We start from the raw sequence: 17,515 nt of genomic DNA, 5'->3' as shown, positions 1-17,515 counted from the left end.
TCAAACTCTTTCATTGTGATCAAAGTCAACTCCTGATGAAGCCGTCAGACCAAGATCATCTGCAAAGAGCAGAGGGCCATATGCCCAATGCCAAACAAGCCGCCGTTTCCGTGGTGTAGTGGTCATCACGTTCGCCTCACACGCGAAAGGTCCCCAGTTCGAAACTGGGCGGAAACACTCCAGGCTGACGTTGAGCTTTTCTCCACTCCTTGGCTGAGAACCACGCCCTTGTACATGTATGTAGGAGCTGACTTCCATCCCAACCTCTTTACAAATGTCTTCAAACTCTTTCATTGTGATCAAAGTCAACTCCTGATGAAGCCGTCAGACCAAGATCATCTGCAAAGAGCAGAGGGCCATATGCCCAATGCCAAACAAGCCGCCGTTTCCGTGGTGTAGTGGTCATCACGTTCGCCTCACACGCGAAAGGTCCCCAGTTCGAAACTGGGCGGAAACAATATCGTTTTTTTTTTGGTTTACTCTGCAGCGGAATATCTTCTCTCGATTGGTCATTAAAGACCACTCGTCTAGTTTCTGCAAAATTCAACTCTCTGATGAAGCCAACAGATTTATTCGTGGCTTATTAACAAGAAACTCCCCGTCAGGGAATCGAACCCTGGTCTTCTGCGTGACAAGCAGAGATACTGTCCACTATACTAACGAGGACTCCTTGAGTATATTTAATTGGCAGGTATCTGGCCGGGGTTAAGAGGAGGTATGCACTATAATTCTGTATTATTGGGGATGAACATCACTCCGGGCCAACGTTGAGAATTTCTCCACTCCTTGGCTGAGAACCACGGTCTCGTACATGTATGTAGGAGCTGACTTCCATCCCAACCTCTTTACAAATGTCTTCAAACTCTTTCATTGTGATCAAAGTCAACTCCTGATGAAGCCGTCAGACCAAGATCATCTGCAAAGAGCAGAGGGCCATATGCCCAATGCCAAACAAGCCGCCGTTTCCGTGGTGTAGTGGTCATCACGTTCGCCTCACACGCGAAAGGTCCCCAGTTCGAAACTGGGCGGAAGCACTCCAGGCTGACGTTGAGCTTTTCTCCACTCCTTGGCTGAGAACCACGCCCTTGTACATGTATGTAGGAGCTGACTTCCATCCCAACCTCTTTACAAATGTCTTCAAACTCTTTCATTGTGATCAAAGTCAACTCCTGATGAAGCCGTCAGACCAAGATCATCTGCAAAGAGCAGAGGGCCATATGCCCAATGCCAAACAAGCCGCCGTTTCCGTGGTGTAGTGGTCATCACGTTCGCCTCACACGCGAAAGGTCCCCAGTTCGAAACTGGGCGGAAACAATATCGTTTTTTTTTTGGTTTACTCTGCAGCGGAATATCTTCTCTCGATTGGTCATTAAAGACCACTCGTCTAGTTTCTGCAAAATTCAACTCTCTGATGAAGCCAACAGATTTATTCGTGGCTTATTAACAAGAAACTCCCCGTCAGGGAATCGAACCCTGGTCTTCTGCGTGACAAGCAGAGATACTGTCCACTATACTAAAGGGGACTCCTTGAGTATATTTAATTGGCAGGTATCTGGCCGTGGTTAAGAGGAGGTATGCACTATAATTCTGTATTATTGGGGATGAACATCACTCCGGGCCAACGTTGAGAATTTCTCCACTCCTTGGCTGAGAACCACGGTCTCGTACATGTATGTAGGAGCTGACTTCCATCCCAACCTCTTTACAAATGTCTTCAAACTCTTTCATTGTGATCAAAGTCAACTCCTGATGAAGCCGTCAGACCAAGATCATCTGCAAAGAGCAGAGGGCCATATGCCCAATGCCAAACAAGCCGCCGTTTCCGTGGTGTAGTGGTCATCACGTTCGCCTCACACGCGAAAGGTCCCCAGTTCGAAACTGGGCGGAAACACTCCAGGCTGACGTTGAGCTTTTCTCCACTCCTTGGCTGAGAACCACGCCCTTGTACATGTATGTAGGAGCTGACTTCCATCCCAACCTCTTTACAAATGTCTTCAAACTCTTTCATTGTGATCAAAGTCAACTCCTGATGAAGCCGTCAGACCAAGATCATCTGCAAAGAGCAGAGGGCCATATGCCCAATGCCAAACAAGCCGCCGTTTCCGTGGTGTAGTGGTCATCACGTTCGCCTCACACGCGAAAGGTCCCCAGTTCGAAACTGGGCGGAAACAATATCGTTTTTTTTTTGGTTTACTCTGCAGCGGAATATCTTCTCTCGATTGGTCATTAAAGACCACTCGTCTAGTTTCTGCAAAATTCAACTCTCTGATGAAGCCAACAGATTTATTCGTGGCTTATTAACAAGAAACTCCCCGTCAGGGAATCGAACCCTGGTCTTCTGCGTGACAAGCAGAGATACTGTCCACTATACTAACGAGGACTCCTTGAGTATACTTAATTGGCAGGTATCTGGCCGGGGTTAAGAGGAGGTATGCACTATAATTCTGTATTATTGGGGATGAACATCACTCCGGGCCAACGTTGAGAATTTCTCCACTCCTTGGCTGAGAACCACGGTCTCGTACATGTATGTAGGAGCTGACTTCCATCCCAACCTCTTTACAAATGTCTTCAAACTCTTTCATTGTGATCAAAGTCAACTCCTGATGAAGCCGTCAGACCAAGATCATCTGCAAAGAGCAGAGGGCCATATGCCCAATGCCAAACAAGCCGCCGTTTCCGTGGTGTAGTGGTCATCACGTTCGCCTCACACGCGAAAGGTCCCCAGTTCGAAATTGGGCGGAAACAATATCGGGTTTTTTTTGGTTTACTCTGCAGCGGAATATCTTCTCTCAATTGGTCATTAAAGACCACTCGTCTAGTTTCTGCAAAATTCAACTCTCTGATGAAGCCAACAGATTTATTCGTGGCTTATTAACAAGAAACTCCCCGTCAGGGAATCGAACCCTGGTCTTCTGAGTGACAAGCAGAGATACTGTCCACTATACTAACGAGGACTCCTTCAGTATATTTAATTGGCAGGTATCTGGCCGGGGTTAAGAGGAGGTATGCACTATAATTCTGTATTATTGGGGATGAACATCACTCCGGGCCAACGTTGAGAATTTCTCCACTCCTTGGCTGAGAACCACGCCCTTGTACATGTATGTAGGAGCTGACTTCCATCCCAACCTCTTTACAAATGTCTTCAAACTCTTTCATTGTGATCAAAGTCAACTCCTGATGAAGCCGTCGGACCAAGATCATCTGCAAAGAGCAGAGGGCCATATGCCCAATGCAAAACAAGCCGCCGTTTCCGTGGTGTAGTGGTCATCACGTTCTCCTCACACGCGAAAGGTCCCCAGTTCGAAACTGGGCGGAAACACTCCAGGCTGACGTTGAGCTTTTCTCCACTCCTTGGCTGTGAACCACGCCCTTGTACATGTATGTAGGAGCTGACTTCCATCCCAACCTCTTTACAAATGTCTTCAAACTCTTTCATTGTGATCAAAGTCAACTCCTGATGAAGCCGTCAGACCAAGATCATCTGCAAAGAGCAGAGGGCCATATGCCCAATGCCAAACAAGCCGCCGTTTCCGTGGTGTAGTGGTCATCACGTTCGCCTCACACGCGAAAGGTCCCCAGTTCGAAACTGGGCGGAAACAATATCGTTTTTTTTTTGGTTTACTCTGCAGCGGAATATCTTCTCTCGATTGGTCATTAAAGACCACTCGTCTAGTTTCTGCAAAATTCAACTCTCTGATGAAGCCAACAGATTTATTCGTGGCTTATTAACAAGAAACTCCCCGTCAGGGAATCGAACCCTGGTCTTCTGCGTGACAAGCAGAGATACTGTCCACTATACTAACGAGGACTCCTTGAGTATACTTAATTGGCAGGTATCTGGCCGGGGTTAAGAGGAGGTATGCACTATAATTCTGTATTATTGGGGATGAACATCACTCCGGGCCAACGTTGAGAATTTCTCCACTCCTTGGCTGAGAACCACGGTCTCGTACATGTATGTAGGAGCTGACTTCCATCCCAACCTCTTTACAAATGTCTTCAAACTCTTTCATTGTGATCAAAGTCAACTCCTGATGAAGCCGTCAGACCAAGATCATCTGCAAAGAGCAGAGGGCCATATGCCCAATGCCAAACAAGCCGCCGTTTCCGTGGTGTAGTGGTCATCACGTTCGCCTCACACGCGAAAGGTCCCCAGTTCGAAACTGGGCGGAAACACTCCAGGCTGACGTTGAGCTTTTCTCCACTCCTTGGCTGAGAACCACGCCCTTGTACATGTATGTAGGAGCTGACTTCCATCCCAACCTCTTTACAAATGTCTTCAAACTCTTTCATTGTGATCAAAGTCAACTCCTGATGAAGCCGTCAGACCAAGATCATCTGCAAAGAGCAGAGGGCCATATGCCCAATGCCAAACAAGCCGCCGTTTCCGTGGTGTAGTGGTCATCACGTTCGCCTCACACGCGAAAGGTCCCCAGTTTGAAACTGGGCGGAAACAATATCGTTTTTTTTTTGGTTTACTCTGCAGCGGAATATCTTCTCTCGATTGGTCATTAAAGACCACTCGTCTAGTTTCTGCAAAATTCAACTCTCTGATGAAGCCAACAGATTTATTCGTGGCTTATTAACAAGAAACTCCCCGTCAGGGAATCGAACCCTGGTCTTCTGCGTGACAAGCAGAGATACTGTCCACTATACTAACGAGGACTCCTTGAGTATATTTAATTGGCAGGTATCTGGCCGGGGTTAAGAGGAGGTATGCACTATAATTCTGTATTATTGGGGATGAACATCACTCCGGGCCAACGTTGAGAATTTCTCCACTCCTTGGCTGAGAACCACGGTCTCGTACATGTATGTAGGAGCTGACTTCCATCCCAACCTCTTTACAAATGTCTTCAAACTCTTTCATTGTGATCAAAGTCAACTCCTGATGAAGCCGTCAGACCAAGATCATCTGCAAAGAGCAGAGGGCCATATGCCCAATGCCAAACAAGCCGCCGTTTCCGTGGTGTAGTGGTCATCACGTTCGCCTCACACGCGAAAGGTCCCCAGTTCGAAACTGGGCGGAAACAATATCGTTTTTTTTTTGGTTTACTCTGCAGCGGAATATCTTCTCTCGATTGGTCATTAAAGACCACTCGTCTAGTTTCTGCAAAATTCAACTCTCTGATGAAGCCAACAGATTTATTCGTGGCTTATTAACAAGAAACTCCCCGTCAGGGAATCGAACCCTGGTCTTCTGCGTGACAAGCAGAGATACTGTCCACTATACTAAAGGGGACTCCTTGAGTATATTTAATTGGCAGGTATCTGGCCGTGGTTAAGAGGAGGTATGCACTATAATTCTGTATTATTGGGGATGAACATCACTCCGGGCCAACGTTGAGAATTTCTCCACTCCTTGGCTGAGAACCACGGTCTCGTACATGTATGTAGGAGCTGACTTCCATCCCAACCTCTTTACAAATGTCTTCAAACTCTTTCATTGTGATCAAAGTCAACTCCTGATGAAGCCGTCAGACCAAGATCATCTGCAAAGAGCAGAGGGCCATATGCCCAATGCCAAACAAGCCGCCGTTTCCGTGGTGTAGTGGTCATCACGTTCGCCTCACACGCGAAAGGTCCCCAGTTCGAAACTGGGCGGAAACAATATCGTTTTTTTTTTGGTTTACTCTGCAGCGGAATATCTTCTCTCGATTGGTCATTAAAGACCACTCGTCTAGTTTCTGCAAAATTCAACTCTCTGATGAAGCCAACAGATTTATTCGTGGCTTATTAACAAGAAACTCCCCGTCAGGGAATCGAACCCTGGTCTTCTGCGTGACAAGCAGAGATACTGTCCACTATACTAAAGGGGACTCCTTGAGTATATTTAATTGGCAGGTATCTGGCCGTGGTTAAGAGGAGGTATGCACTATAATTCTGTATTATTGGGGATGAACATCACTCCGGGCCAACGTTGAGAATTTCTCCACTCCTTGGCTGAGAACCACGGTCTCGTACATGTATGTAGGAGCTGACTTCCATCCCAACCTCTTTACAAATGTCTTCAAACTCTTTCATTGTGATCAAAGTCAACTCCTGATGAAGCCGTCAGACCAAGATCATCTGCAAAGAGCAGAGGGCCATATGCCCAATGCCAAACAAGCCGCCGTTTCCGTGGTGTAGTGGTCATCACGTTCGCCTCACACGCGAAAGGTCCCCAGTTCGAAACTGGGCGGAAACACTCCAGGCTGACGTTGAGCTTTTCTCCACTCCTTGGCTGAGAACCACGCCCTTGTACATGTATGTAGGAGCTGACTTCCATCCCAACCTCTTTACAAATGTCTTCAAACTCTTTCATTGTGATCAAAGTCAACTCCTGATGAAGCCGTCAGACCAAGATCATCTGCAAAGAGCAGAGGGCCATATGCCCAATGCCAAACAAGCCGCCGTTTCCGTGGTGTAGTGGTCATCACGTTCGCCTCACACGCGAAAGGTCCCCAGTTCGAAACTGGGCGGAAACAATATCGTTTTTTTTTTGGTTTACTCTGCAGCGGAATATCTTCTCTCGATTGGTCATTAAAGACCACTCGTCTAGTTTCTGCAAAATTCAACTCTCTGATGAAGCCAACAGATTTATTCGTGGCTTATTAACAAGAAACTCCCCGTCAGGGAAACGAACCCTGGTCTTCTGCGTGACAAGCAGAGATAGTGTCCACTATACTAAAGGGGACTCCTTGAGTATATTTAATTGGCAGGTATCTGGCCGTGGTTAAGAGGAGGTATGCACTATAATTCTGTATTATTGGGGATGAACATCACTCCGGGCCAACGTTGAGAATTTCTCCACTCCTTGGCTGAGAACCACGGTCTCGTACATGTATGTAGGAGCTGACTTCCATCCCAACCTCTTTACAAATGTCTTCAAACTCTTTCATTGTGATCAAAGTCAACTCCTGATGAAGCCGTCAGACCAAGATCATCTGCAAAGAGCAGAGGGCCATATGCCCAATGCCAAACAAGCCGCCGTTTCCGTGGTGTAGTGGTCATCACGTTCGCCTCACACGCGAAAGGTCCCCAGTTCGAAACTGGGCGGAAACACTCCAGGCTGACGTTGAGCTTTTCTCCACTCCTTGGCTGAGAACCACGCCCTTGTACATGTATGTAGGAGCTGACTTCCATCCCAACCTCTTTACAAATGTCTTCAAACTCTTTCATTGTGATCAAAGTCAACTCCTGATGAAGCCGTCAGACCAAGATCATCTGCAAAGAGCAGAGGGCCATATGCCCAATGCCAAACAAGCCGCCGTTTCCGTGGTGTAGTGGTCATCACGTTCGCCTCACACGCGAAAGGTCCCCAGTTCGAAACTGGGCGGAAACAATATCGTTTTTTTTTTGGTTTACTCTGCAGCGGAATATCTTCTCTCGATTGGTCATTAAAGACCACTCGTCTAGTTTCTGCAAAATTCAACTCTCTGATGAAGCCAACAGATTTATTCGTGGCTTATTAACAAGAAACTCCCCGTCAGGGAATCGAACCCTGGTCTTCTGCGTGACAAGCAGAGATACTGTCCACTATACTAACGAGGACTCCTTGAGTATATTTAATTGGCAGGTATCTGGCCGGGGTTAAGAGGAGGTATGCACTATAATTCTGTATTATTGGGGATGAACATCACTCCGGGCCAACGTTGAGAATTTCTCCACTCCTTGGCTGAGAACCACGGTCTCGTACATGTATGTAGGAGCTGACTTCCATCCCAACCTCTTTACAAATGTCTTCAAACTCTTTCATTGTGATCAAAGTCAACTCCTGATGAAGCCGTCAGACCAAGATCATCTGCAAAGAGCAGAGGGCCATATGCCCAATGCCAAACAAGCCGCCGTTTCCGTGGTGTAGTGGTCATCACGTTCGCCTCACACGCGAAAGGTCCCCAGTTCGAAATTGGGCGGAAACAATATCGGTTTTTTTTTGGTTTACTCTGCAGCGGAATATCTTCTCTCAATTGGTCATTAAAGACCACTCGTCTAGTTTCTGCAAAATTCAACTCTCTGATGAAGCCAACAGATTTATTCGTGGCTTATTAACAAGAAACTCCCCGTCAGGGAATCGAACCCTGGTCTTCTGAGTGACAAGCAGAGATACTGTCCACTATACTAACGAGGACTCCTTCAGTATATTTAATTGGCAGGTATCTGGCCGGGGTTAAGAGGAGGTATGCACTATAATTCTGTATTATTGGGGATGAACATCACTCCGGGCCAACGTTGAGAATTTCTCCACTCCTTGGCTGAGAACCACGCCCTTGTACATGTATGTAGGAGCTGACTTCCATCCCAACCTCTTTACAAATGTCTTCAAACTCTTTCATTGTGATCAAAGTCAACTCCTGATGAAGCCGTCGGACCAAGATCATCTGCAAAGAGCAGAGGGCCATATGCCCAATGCAAAACAAGCCGCCGTTTCCGTGGTGTAGTGGTCATCACGTTCTCCTCACACGCGAAAGGTCCCCAGTTCGAAACTGGGCGGAAACACTCCAGGCTGACGTTGAGCTTTTCTCCACTCCTTGGCTGTGAACCACGCCCTTGTACATGTATGTAGGAGCTGACTTCCATCCCAACCTCTTTACAAATGTCTTCAAACTCTTTCATTGTGATCAAAGTCAACTCCTGATGAAGCCGTCAGACCAAGATCATCTGCAAAGAGCAGAGGGCCATATGCCCAATGCCAAACAAGCCGCCGTTTCCGTGGTGTAGTGGTCATCACGTTCGCCTCACACGCGAAAGGTCCCCAGTTCGAAACTGGGCGGAAACAATATCGTTTTTTTTTTGGTTTACTCTGCAGCGGAATATCTTCTCTCGATTGGTCATTAAAGACCACTCGTCTAGTTTCTGCAAAATTCAACTCTCTGATGAAGCCAACAGATTTATTCATGGCTTATTAACAAGAAACTCCCCGTCAGGGAATCGAACCCTGGTCTTCTGCGTGACAAGCAGAGATACTGTCCACTATACTAACGAGGACTCCTTGAGTATACTTAATTGGCAGGTATCTGGCCGGGGTTAAGAGGAGGTATGCACTATAATTCTGTATTATTGGGGATGAACATCACTCCGGGCCAACGTTGAGAATTTCTCCACTCCTTGGCTGAGAACCACGGTCTCGTACATGTATGTAGGAGCTGACTTCCATCCCAACCTCTTTACAAATGTCTTCAAACTCTTTCATTGTGATCAAAGTCAACTCCTGATGAAGCCGTCAGACCAAGATCATCTGCAAAGAGCAGAGGGCCATATGCCCAATGCCAAACAAGCCGCCGTTTCCGTGGTGTAGTGGTCATCACGTTCGCCTCACACGCGAAAGGTCCCCAGTTCGAAACTGGGCGGAAACACTCCAGGCTGACGTTGAGCTTTTCTCCACTCCTTGGCTGAGAACCACGCCCTTGTACATGTATGTAGGAGCTGACTTCCATCCCAACCTCTTTACAAATGTCTTCAAACTCTTTCATTGTGATCAAAGTCAACTCCTGATGAAGCCGTCAGACCAAGATCATCTGCAAAGAGCAGAGGGCCATATGCCCAATGCCAAACAAGCCGCCGTTTCCGTGGTGTAGTGGTCATCACGTTCGCCTCACACGCGAAAGGTCCCCAGTTCGAAACTGGGCGGAAACAATATCGTTTTTTTTTTGGTTTACTCTGCAGCGGAATATCTTCTCTCGATTGGTCATTAAAGACCACTCGTCTAGTTTCTGCAAAATTCAACTCTCTGATGAAGCCAACAGATTTATTCGTGGCTTATTAACAAGAAACTCCCCGTCAGGGAATCGAACCCTGGTCTTCTGCGTGACAAGCAGAGATACTGTCCACTATACTAACGAGGACTCCTTGAGTATATTTAATTGGCAGGTATCTGGCCGGGGTTAAGAGGAGGTATGCACTATAATTCTGTATTATTGGGGATGAACATCACTCCGGGCCAACGTTGAGAATTTCTCCACTCCTTGGCTGAGAACCACGGTCTCGTACATGTATGTAGGAGCTGACTTCCATCCCAACCTCTTTACAAATGTCTTCAAACTCTTTCATTGTGATCAAAGTCAACTCCTGATGAAGCCGTCAGACCAAGATCATCTGCAAAGAGCAGAGGGCCATATGCCCAATGCCAAACAAGCCGCCGTTTCCGTGGTGTAGTGGTCATCACGTTCGCCTCACACGCGAAAGGTCCCCAGTTCGAAACTGGGCGGAAACACTCCAGGCTGACGTTGAGCTTTTCTCCACTCCTTGGCTGAGAACCACGCCCTTGTACATGTATGTAGGAGCTGACTTCCATCCCAACCTCTTTACAAATGTCTTCAAACTCTTTCATTGTGATCAAAGTCAACTCCTGATGAAGCCGTCAGACCAAGATCATCTGCAAAGAGCAGAGGGCCATATGCCCAATGCCAAACAAGCCGCCGTTTCCGTGGTGTAGTGGTCATCACGTTCGCCTCACACGCGAAAGGTCCCCAGTTCGAAACTGGGCGGAAACAATATCGTTTTTTTTTTGGTTTACTCTGCAGCGGAATATCTTCTCTCGATTGGTCATTAAAGACCACTCGTCTAGTTTCTGCAAAATTCAACTCTCTGATGAAGCCAACAGATTTATTCGTGGCTTATTAACAAGAAACTCCCCGTCAGGGAATCGAACCCTGGTCTTCTGCGTGACAAGCAGAGATACTGTCCACTATACTAAAGGGGACTCCTTGAGTATATTTAATTGGCAGGTATCTGGCCGTGGTTAAGAGGAGGTATGCACTATAATTCTGTATTATTGGGGATGAACATCACTCCGGGCCAACGTTGAGAATTTCTCCACTCCTTGGCTGAGAACCACGGTCTCGTACATGTATGTAGGAGCTGACTTCCATCCCAACCTCTTTACAAATGTCTTCAAACTCTTTCATTGTGATCAAAGTCAACTCCTGATGAAGCCGTCAGACCAAGATCATCTGCAAAGAGCAGAGGGCCATATGCCCAATGCCAAACAAGCCGCCGTTTCCGTGGTGTAGTGGTCATCACGTTCGCCTCACACGCGAAAGGTCCCCAGTTCGAAACTGGGCGGAAACACTCCAGGCTGACGTTGAGCTTTTCTCCACTCCTTGGCTGAGAACCACGCCCTTGTACATGTATGTAGGAGCTGACTTCCATCCCAACCTCTTTACAAATGTCTTCAAACTCTTTCATTGTGATCAAAGTCAACTCCTGATGAAGCCGTCAGACCAAGATCATCTGCAAAGAGCAGAGGGCCATATGCCCAATGCCAAACAAGCCGCCGTTTCCGTGGTGTAGTGGTCATCACGTTCGCCTCACACGCGAAAGGTCCCCAGTTCGAAACTGGGCGGAAACAATATCGTTTTTTTTTTGGTTTACTCTGCAGCGGAATATCTTCTCTCGATTGGTCATTAAAGACCACTCGTCTAGTTTCTGCAAAATTCAACTCTCTGATGAAGCCAACAGATTTATTCGTGGCTTATTAACAAGAAACTCCCCGTCAGGGAATCGAACCCTGGTCTTCTGCGTGACAAGCAGAGATACTGTCCACTATACTAACGAGGACTCCTTGAGTATATTTAATTGGCAGGTATCTGGCCGGGGTTAAGAGGAGGTATGCACTATAATTCTGTATTATTGGGGATGAACATCACTCCGGGCCAACGTTGAGAATTTCTCCACTCCTTGGCTGAGAACCACGGTCTCGTACATGTATGTAGGAGCTGACTTCCATCCCAACCTCTTTACAAATGTCTTCAAACTCTTTCATTGTGATCAAAGTCAACTCCTGATGAAGCCGTCAGACCAAGATCATCTGCAAAGAGCAGAGGGCCATATGCCCAATGCCAAACAAGCCGCCGTTTCCGTGGTGTAGTGGTCATCACGTTCGCCTCACACGCGAAAGGTCCCCAGTTCGAAACTGGGCGGAAACACTCCAGGCTGACGTTGAGCTTTTCTCCACTCCTTGGCTGAGAACCACGCCCTTGTACATGTATGTAGGAGCTGACTTCCATCCCAACCTCTTTACAAATGTCTTCAAACTCTTTCATTGTGATCAAAGTCAACTCCTGATGAAGCCGTCAGACCAAGATCATCTGCAAAGAGCAGAGGGCCATATGCCCAATGCCAAACAAGCCGCCGTTTCCGTGGTGTAGTGGTCATCACGTTCGCCTCACACGCGAAAGGTCCCCAGTTCGAAACTGGGCGGAAACAATATCGTTTTTTTTTTGGTTTACTCTGCAGCGGAATATCTTCTCTCGATTGGTCATTAAAGACCACTCGTCTAGTTTCTGCAAAATTCAACTCTCTGATGAAGCCAACAGATTTATTCGTGGCTTATTAACAAGAAACTCCCCGTCAGGGAATCGAACCCTGGTCTTCTGCGTGACAAGCAGAGATACTGTCCACTATACTAAAGGGGACTCCTTGAGTATATTTAATTGGCAGGTATCTGGCCGTGGTTAAGAGGAGGTATGCACTATAATTCTGTATTATTGGGGATGAACATCACTCCGGGCCAACGTTGAGAATTTCTCCACTCCTTGGCTGAGAACCACGGTCTCGTACATGTATGTAGGAGCTGACTTCCATCCCAACCTCTTTACAAATGTCTTCAAACTCTTTCATTGTGATCAAAGTCAACTCCTGATGAAGCCGTCAGACCAAGATCATCTGCAAAGAGCAGAGGGCCATATGCCCAATGCCAAACAAGCCGCCGTTTCCGTGGTGTAGTGGTCATCACGTTCGCCTCACACGCGAAAGGTCCCCAGTTCGAAACTGGGCGGAAACACTCCAGGCTGACGTTGAGCTTTTCTCCACTCCTTGGCTGAGAACCACGCCCTTGTACATGTATGTAGGAGCTGACTTCCATCCCAACCTCTTTACAAATGTCTTCAAACTCTTTCATTGTGATCAAAGTCAACTCCTGATGAAGCCGTCAGACCAAGATCATCTGCAAAGAGCAGAGGGCCATATGCCCAATGCCAAACAAGCCGCCGTTTCCGTGGTGTAGTGGTCATCACGTTCGCCTCACACGCGAAAGGTCCCCAGTTCGAAACTGGGCGGAAACAATATCGTTTTTTTTTTGGTTTACTCTGCAGCGGAATATCTTCTCTCGATTGGTCATTAAAGACCACTCGTCTAGTTTCTGCAAAATTCAACTCTCTGATGAAGCCAACAGATTTATTCGTGGCTTATTAACAAGAAACTCCCCGTCAGGGAATCGAACCCTGGTCTTCTGCGTGACAAGCAGAGATACTGTCCACTATACTAACGAGGACTCCTTGAGTATATTTAATTGGCAGGTATCTGGCCGGGGTTAAGAGGAGGTATGCACTATAATTCTGTATTATTGGGGATGAACATCACTCCGGGCCAACGTTGAGAATTTCTCCACTCCTTGGCTGAGAACCACGGTCTCGTACATGTATGTAGGAGCTGACTTCCATCCCAACCTCTTTACAAATGTCTTCAAACTCTTTCATTGTGATCAAAGTCAACTCCTGATGAAGCCGTCAGACCAAGATCATCTGCAAAGAGCAGAGGGCCATATGCCCAATGCCAAACAAGCCGCCGTTTCCGTGGTGTAGTGGTCATCACGTTCGCCTCACACGCGAAAGGTCCCCAGTTCGAAACTGGGCGGAAACACTCCAGGCTGACGTTGAGCTTTTCTCCACTCCTTGGCTGAGAACCACGCCCTTGTACATGTATGTAGGAGCTGACTTCCATCCCAACCTCTTTACAAATGTCTTCAAACTCTTTCATTGTGATCAAAGTCAACTCCTGATGAAGCCGTCAGACCAAGATCATCTGCAAAGAGCAGAGGGCCATATGCCCAATGCCAAACAAGCCGCCGTTTCCGTGGTGTAGTGGTCATCACGTTCGCCTCACACGCGAAAGGTCCCCAGTTCGAAACTGGGCGGAAACAATATCGTTTTTTTTTTGGTTTACTCTGCAGCGGAATATCTTCTCTCGATTGGTCATTAAAGACCACTCGTCTAGTTTCTGCAAAATTCAACTCTCTGATGAAGCCAACAGATTTATTCGTGGCTTATTAACAAGAAACTCCCCGTCAGGGAATCGAACCCTGGTCTTCTGCGTGACAAGCAGAGATACTGTCCACTATACTAACGAGGACTCCTTGAGTATATTTAATTGGCAGGTATCTGGCCGGGGTTAAGAGGAGGTATGCACTATAATTCTGTATTATTGGGGATGAACATCACTCCGGGCCAACGTTGAGAATTTCTCCACTCCTTGGCTGAGAACCACGGTCTCGTACATGTATGTAGGAGCTGACTTCCATCCCAACCTCTTTACAAATGTCTTCAAACTCTTTCATTGTGATCAAAGTCAACTCCTGATGAAGCCGTCAGACCAAGATCATCTGCAAAGAGCAGAGGGCCATATGCCCAATGCCAAACAAGCCGCCGTTTCCGTGGTGTAGTGGTCATCACGTTCGCCTCACACGCGAAAGGTCCCCAGTTCGAAACTGGGCGGAAACACTCCAGGCTGACGTTGAGCTTTTCTCCACTCCTTGGCTGAGAACCACGCCCTTGTACATGTATGTAGGAGCTGACTTCCATCCCAACCTCTTTACAAATGTCTTCAAACTCTTTCATTGTGATCAAAGTCAACTCCTGATGAAGCCGTCAGACCAAGATCATCTGCAAAGAGCAGAGGGCCATATGCCCAATGCCAAACAAGCCGCCGTTTCCGTGGTGTAGTGGTCATCACGTTCGCCTCACACGCGAAAGGTCCCCAGTTCGAAACTGGGCGGAAACACTCCAGGCTGACGTTGAGCTTTTCTCCACTCCTTGGCTGTGAACCACGGCCTTGTACATGTATGTAGGAGCTGACTTCCATCCCAACCTCTTTACAAATGTCTTCAAACTCTTTCATTGTGATCAAAGTCAACTCCTGATGAAGCCGTCAGACCAAGATCATCTGCAAAGAGCAGAGGGCCATATGCCCAATGCCAAACAAGCCGCCGTTTCCGTGGTGTAGTGGTCATCACGTTCGCCTCACACGCGAAAGGTCCCCAGTTCGAAACTGGGCGGAAACAATATCGTTTTTTTTTTGGTTTACTCTGCAGCGGAATATCTTCTCTCGATTGGTCATTAAAGACCACTCGTCTAGTTTCTGCAAAATTCAACTCTCTGATGAAGCCAACAGATTTATTCGTGGCTTATTAACAAGAAACTCCCCGTCAGGGAATCGAACCCTGGTCTTCTGCGTGACAAGCAGAGATACTGTCCACTATACTAACGAGGACTCCTTGAGTATACTTAATTGGCAGGTATCTGGCCGGGGTTAAGAGGAGGTATGCACTATAATTCTGTATTATTGGGGATGAACATCACTCCGGGCCAACGTTGAGAATTTCTCCACTCCTTGGCTGAGAACCACGGTCTCGTACATGTATGTAGGAGCTGACTTCCATCCCAACCTCTTTACAAATGTCTTCAAACTCTTTCATTGTGATCAAAGTCAACTCCTGATGAAGCCGTCAGACCAAGATCATCTGCAAAGAGCAGAGGGCCATATGCCCAATGCCAAACAAGCCGCCGTTTCCGTGGTGTAGTGGTCATCACGTTCGCCTCACACGCGAAAGGTCCCCAGTTCGAAATTGGGCGGAAACAATATCGGTTTTTTTTTGGTTTACTCTGCAGCGGAATATCTTCTCTCAATTGGTCATTAAAGACCACTCGTCTAGTTTCTGCAAAATTCAACTCTCTGATGAAGCCAACAGATTTATTCGTGGCTTATTAACAAGAAACTCCCCGTCAGGGAATCGAACCCTGGTCTTCTGAGTGACAAGCAGAGATACTGTCCACTATACTAACGAGGACTCCTTCAGTATATTTAATTGGCAGGTATCTGGCCGGGGTTAAGAGGAGGTATGCACTATAATTCTGTATTATTGGGGATGAACATCACTCCGGGCCAACGTTGAGAATTTCTCCACTCCTTGGCTGAGAACCACGCCCTTGTACATGTATGTAGGAGCTGACTTCCATCCCAACCTCTTTACAAATGTCTTCAAACTCTTTCATTGTGATCAAAGTCAACTCCTGATGAAGCCGTCAGACCAAGATCATCTGCAAAGAGCAGAGGGCCATATGCCCAATGCAAAACAAGCCGCCGTTTCCGTGGTGTAGTGGTCATCACGTTCTCCTCACACGCGAAAGGTCCCCAGTTCGAAACTGGGCGGAAACACTCCAGGCTGACGTTGAGCTTTTCTCCACTCCTTGGCTGTGAACCACGCCCTTGTACATGTATGTAGGAGCTGACTTCCATCCCAACCTCTTTACAAATGTCTTCAAACTCTTTCATTGTGATCAAAGTCAACTCCTGATGAAGCCGTCAGACCAAGATCATCTGCAAAGAGCAGAGGGCCATATGCCCAATGCCAAACAAGCCGCCGTTTCCGTGGTGTAGTGGTCATCACGTTCGCCTCACACGCGAAAGGTCCCCAGTTCGAAACTGGGCGGAAACAATATCGTTTTTTTTTTGGTTTACTCTGCAGCGGAATATCTTCTCTCGATTGGTCATTAAAGACCACTCGTCTAGTTTCTGCAAAATTCAACTCTCTGATGAAGCCAACAGATTTATTCGTGGCTTATTAACAAGAAACTCCCCGTCAGGGAATCGAACCCTGGTCTTCTGCGTGACAAGCAGAGATACTGTCCACTATACTAACGAGGACTCCTTGAGTATACTTAATTGGCAGGTATCTGGCCGGGGTTAAGAGGAGGTATGCACTATAATTCTGTATTATTGGGGATGAACATCACTCCGGGCCAACGTTGAGAATTTCTCCACTCCTTGGCTGAGAACCACGGTCTCGTACATGTATGTAGGAGCTGACTTCCATCCCAACCTCTTTACAAATGTCTTCAAACTCTTTCATTGTGATCAAAGTCAACTCCTGATGAAGCCGTCAGACCAAGATCATCTGCAAAGAGCAGAGGGCCATATGCCCAATGCCAAACAAGCCGCCGTTTCCGTGGTGTAGTGGTCATCACGTTCGCCTCACACGCGAAAGGTCCCCAGTTCGAAATTGGGCGGAAACAATATCGGTTTTTTTTTGGTTTACTCTGCAGCGGAATATCTTCTCTCAATTGGTCATTAAAGACCACTCGTCTAGTTTCTGCAAAATTCAACTCTCTGATGAAGCCAACAGATTTATTCGTGGCTTATTAACAAGAAACTCCCCGTCAGGGAATCGAACCCTGGTCTTCTGAGTGACAAGCAGAGATACTGTCCACTATACTAACGAGGACTCCTTCAGTATATTTAATTGGCAGGTATCTGGCCGGGGTTAAGAGGAGGTATGCACTATAATTCTGTATTATTGGGGATGAACATCACTCCGGGCCAACGTTGAGAATTTCTCCACTCCTTGGCTGAGAACCACGCCCTTGTACATGTATGTAGGAGCTGACTTCCATCCCAACCTCTTTACAAATGTCTTCAAACTCTTTCATTGTGATCAAAGTCAACTCCTGATGAAGCCGTCGGACCAAGATCATCT

The 17,515-nt window shown here is 47.1% G+C and overlaps 12 non-coding genes across 12 annotated transcripts; all 12 read right to left on the bottom strand.

Moving 5' to 3' along the window:
- Window positions 1–594: 594 nt before the first annotated feature.
- trnad-guc (transfer RNA aspartic acid (anticodon GUC)) lies at window positions 595–666 on the bottom strand. The gene has a single exon. It is a non-coding gene; the product is annotated as a tRNA-Asp (tRNA).
- A 1,642-nt stretch (window positions 667–2,308) lies between these two features.
- trnad-guc (transfer RNA aspartic acid (anticodon GUC)) lies at window positions 2,309–2,380 on the bottom strand. Its single transcript has one exon. It is a non-coding gene; the product is annotated as a tRNA-Asp (tRNA).
- A 1,362-nt stretch (window positions 2,381–3,742) lies between these two features.
- trnad-guc (transfer RNA aspartic acid (anticodon GUC)) lies at window positions 3,743–3,814 on the bottom strand. Its single transcript has one exon. It is a non-coding gene; the product is annotated as a tRNA-Asp (tRNA).
- Window positions 3,815–4,599: 785 nt separating this feature from the next.
- trnad-guc (transfer RNA aspartic acid (anticodon GUC)) lies at window positions 4,600–4,671 on the bottom strand. The gene has a single exon. It is a non-coding gene; the product is annotated as a tRNA-Asp (tRNA).
- Window positions 4,672–7,467: 2,796 nt separating this feature from the next.
- Window positions 7,468–7,539, bottom strand: trnad-guc (transfer RNA aspartic acid (anticodon GUC)). The gene has a single exon. It is a non-coding gene; the product is annotated as a tRNA-Asp (tRNA).
- A 1,362-nt stretch (window positions 7,540–8,901) lies between these two features.
- trnad-guc (transfer RNA aspartic acid (anticodon GUC)) lies at window positions 8,902–8,973 on the bottom strand. The gene has a single exon. It is a non-coding gene; the product is annotated as a tRNA-Asp (tRNA).
- Window positions 8,974–9,758: 785 nt separating this feature from the next.
- trnad-guc (transfer RNA aspartic acid (anticodon GUC)) lies at window positions 9,759–9,830 on the bottom strand. The gene has a single exon. It is a non-coding gene; the product is annotated as a tRNA-Asp (tRNA).
- A 1,642-nt stretch (window positions 9,831–11,472) lies between these two features.
- trnad-guc (transfer RNA aspartic acid (anticodon GUC)) lies at window positions 11,473–11,544 on the bottom strand. The gene has a single exon. It is a non-coding gene; the product is annotated as a tRNA-Asp (tRNA).
- Window positions 11,545–13,186: 1,642 nt separating this feature from the next.
- trnad-guc (transfer RNA aspartic acid (anticodon GUC)) lies at window positions 13,187–13,258 on the bottom strand. Its single transcript has one exon. It is a non-coding gene; the product is annotated as a tRNA-Asp (tRNA).
- Window positions 13,259–14,043: 785 nt separating this feature from the next.
- trnad-guc (transfer RNA aspartic acid (anticodon GUC)) lies at window positions 14,044–14,115 on the bottom strand. The gene has a single exon. It is a non-coding gene; the product is annotated as a tRNA-Asp (tRNA).
- A 1,065-nt stretch (window positions 14,116–15,180) lies between these two features.
- trnad-guc (transfer RNA aspartic acid (anticodon GUC)) lies at window positions 15,181–15,252 on the bottom strand. Its single transcript has one exon. It is a non-coding gene; the product is annotated as a tRNA-Asp (tRNA).
- A 1,362-nt stretch (window positions 15,253–16,614) lies between these two features.
- Window positions 16,615–16,686, bottom strand: trnad-guc (transfer RNA aspartic acid (anticodon GUC)). Its single transcript has one exon. It is a non-coding gene; the product is annotated as a tRNA-Asp (tRNA).
- Between the last annotated feature and the right edge of the window lie 829 nt (window positions 16,687–17,515).

Source organism: Pungitius pungitius, unplaced genomic scaffold (genome assembly GCF_949316345.1).
Source record: "Pungitius pungitius unplaced genomic scaffold, fPunPun2.1 scaffold_25, whole genome shotgun sequence".
Lineage (NCBI taxonomy): Eukaryota > Metazoa > Chordata > Actinopteri > Perciformes > Gasterosteidae > Pungitius > Pungitius pungitius.
Note: the sequence above shows the minus strand (reverse complement) of the source record. Positions and strands in the feature narration are given on the sequence as shown.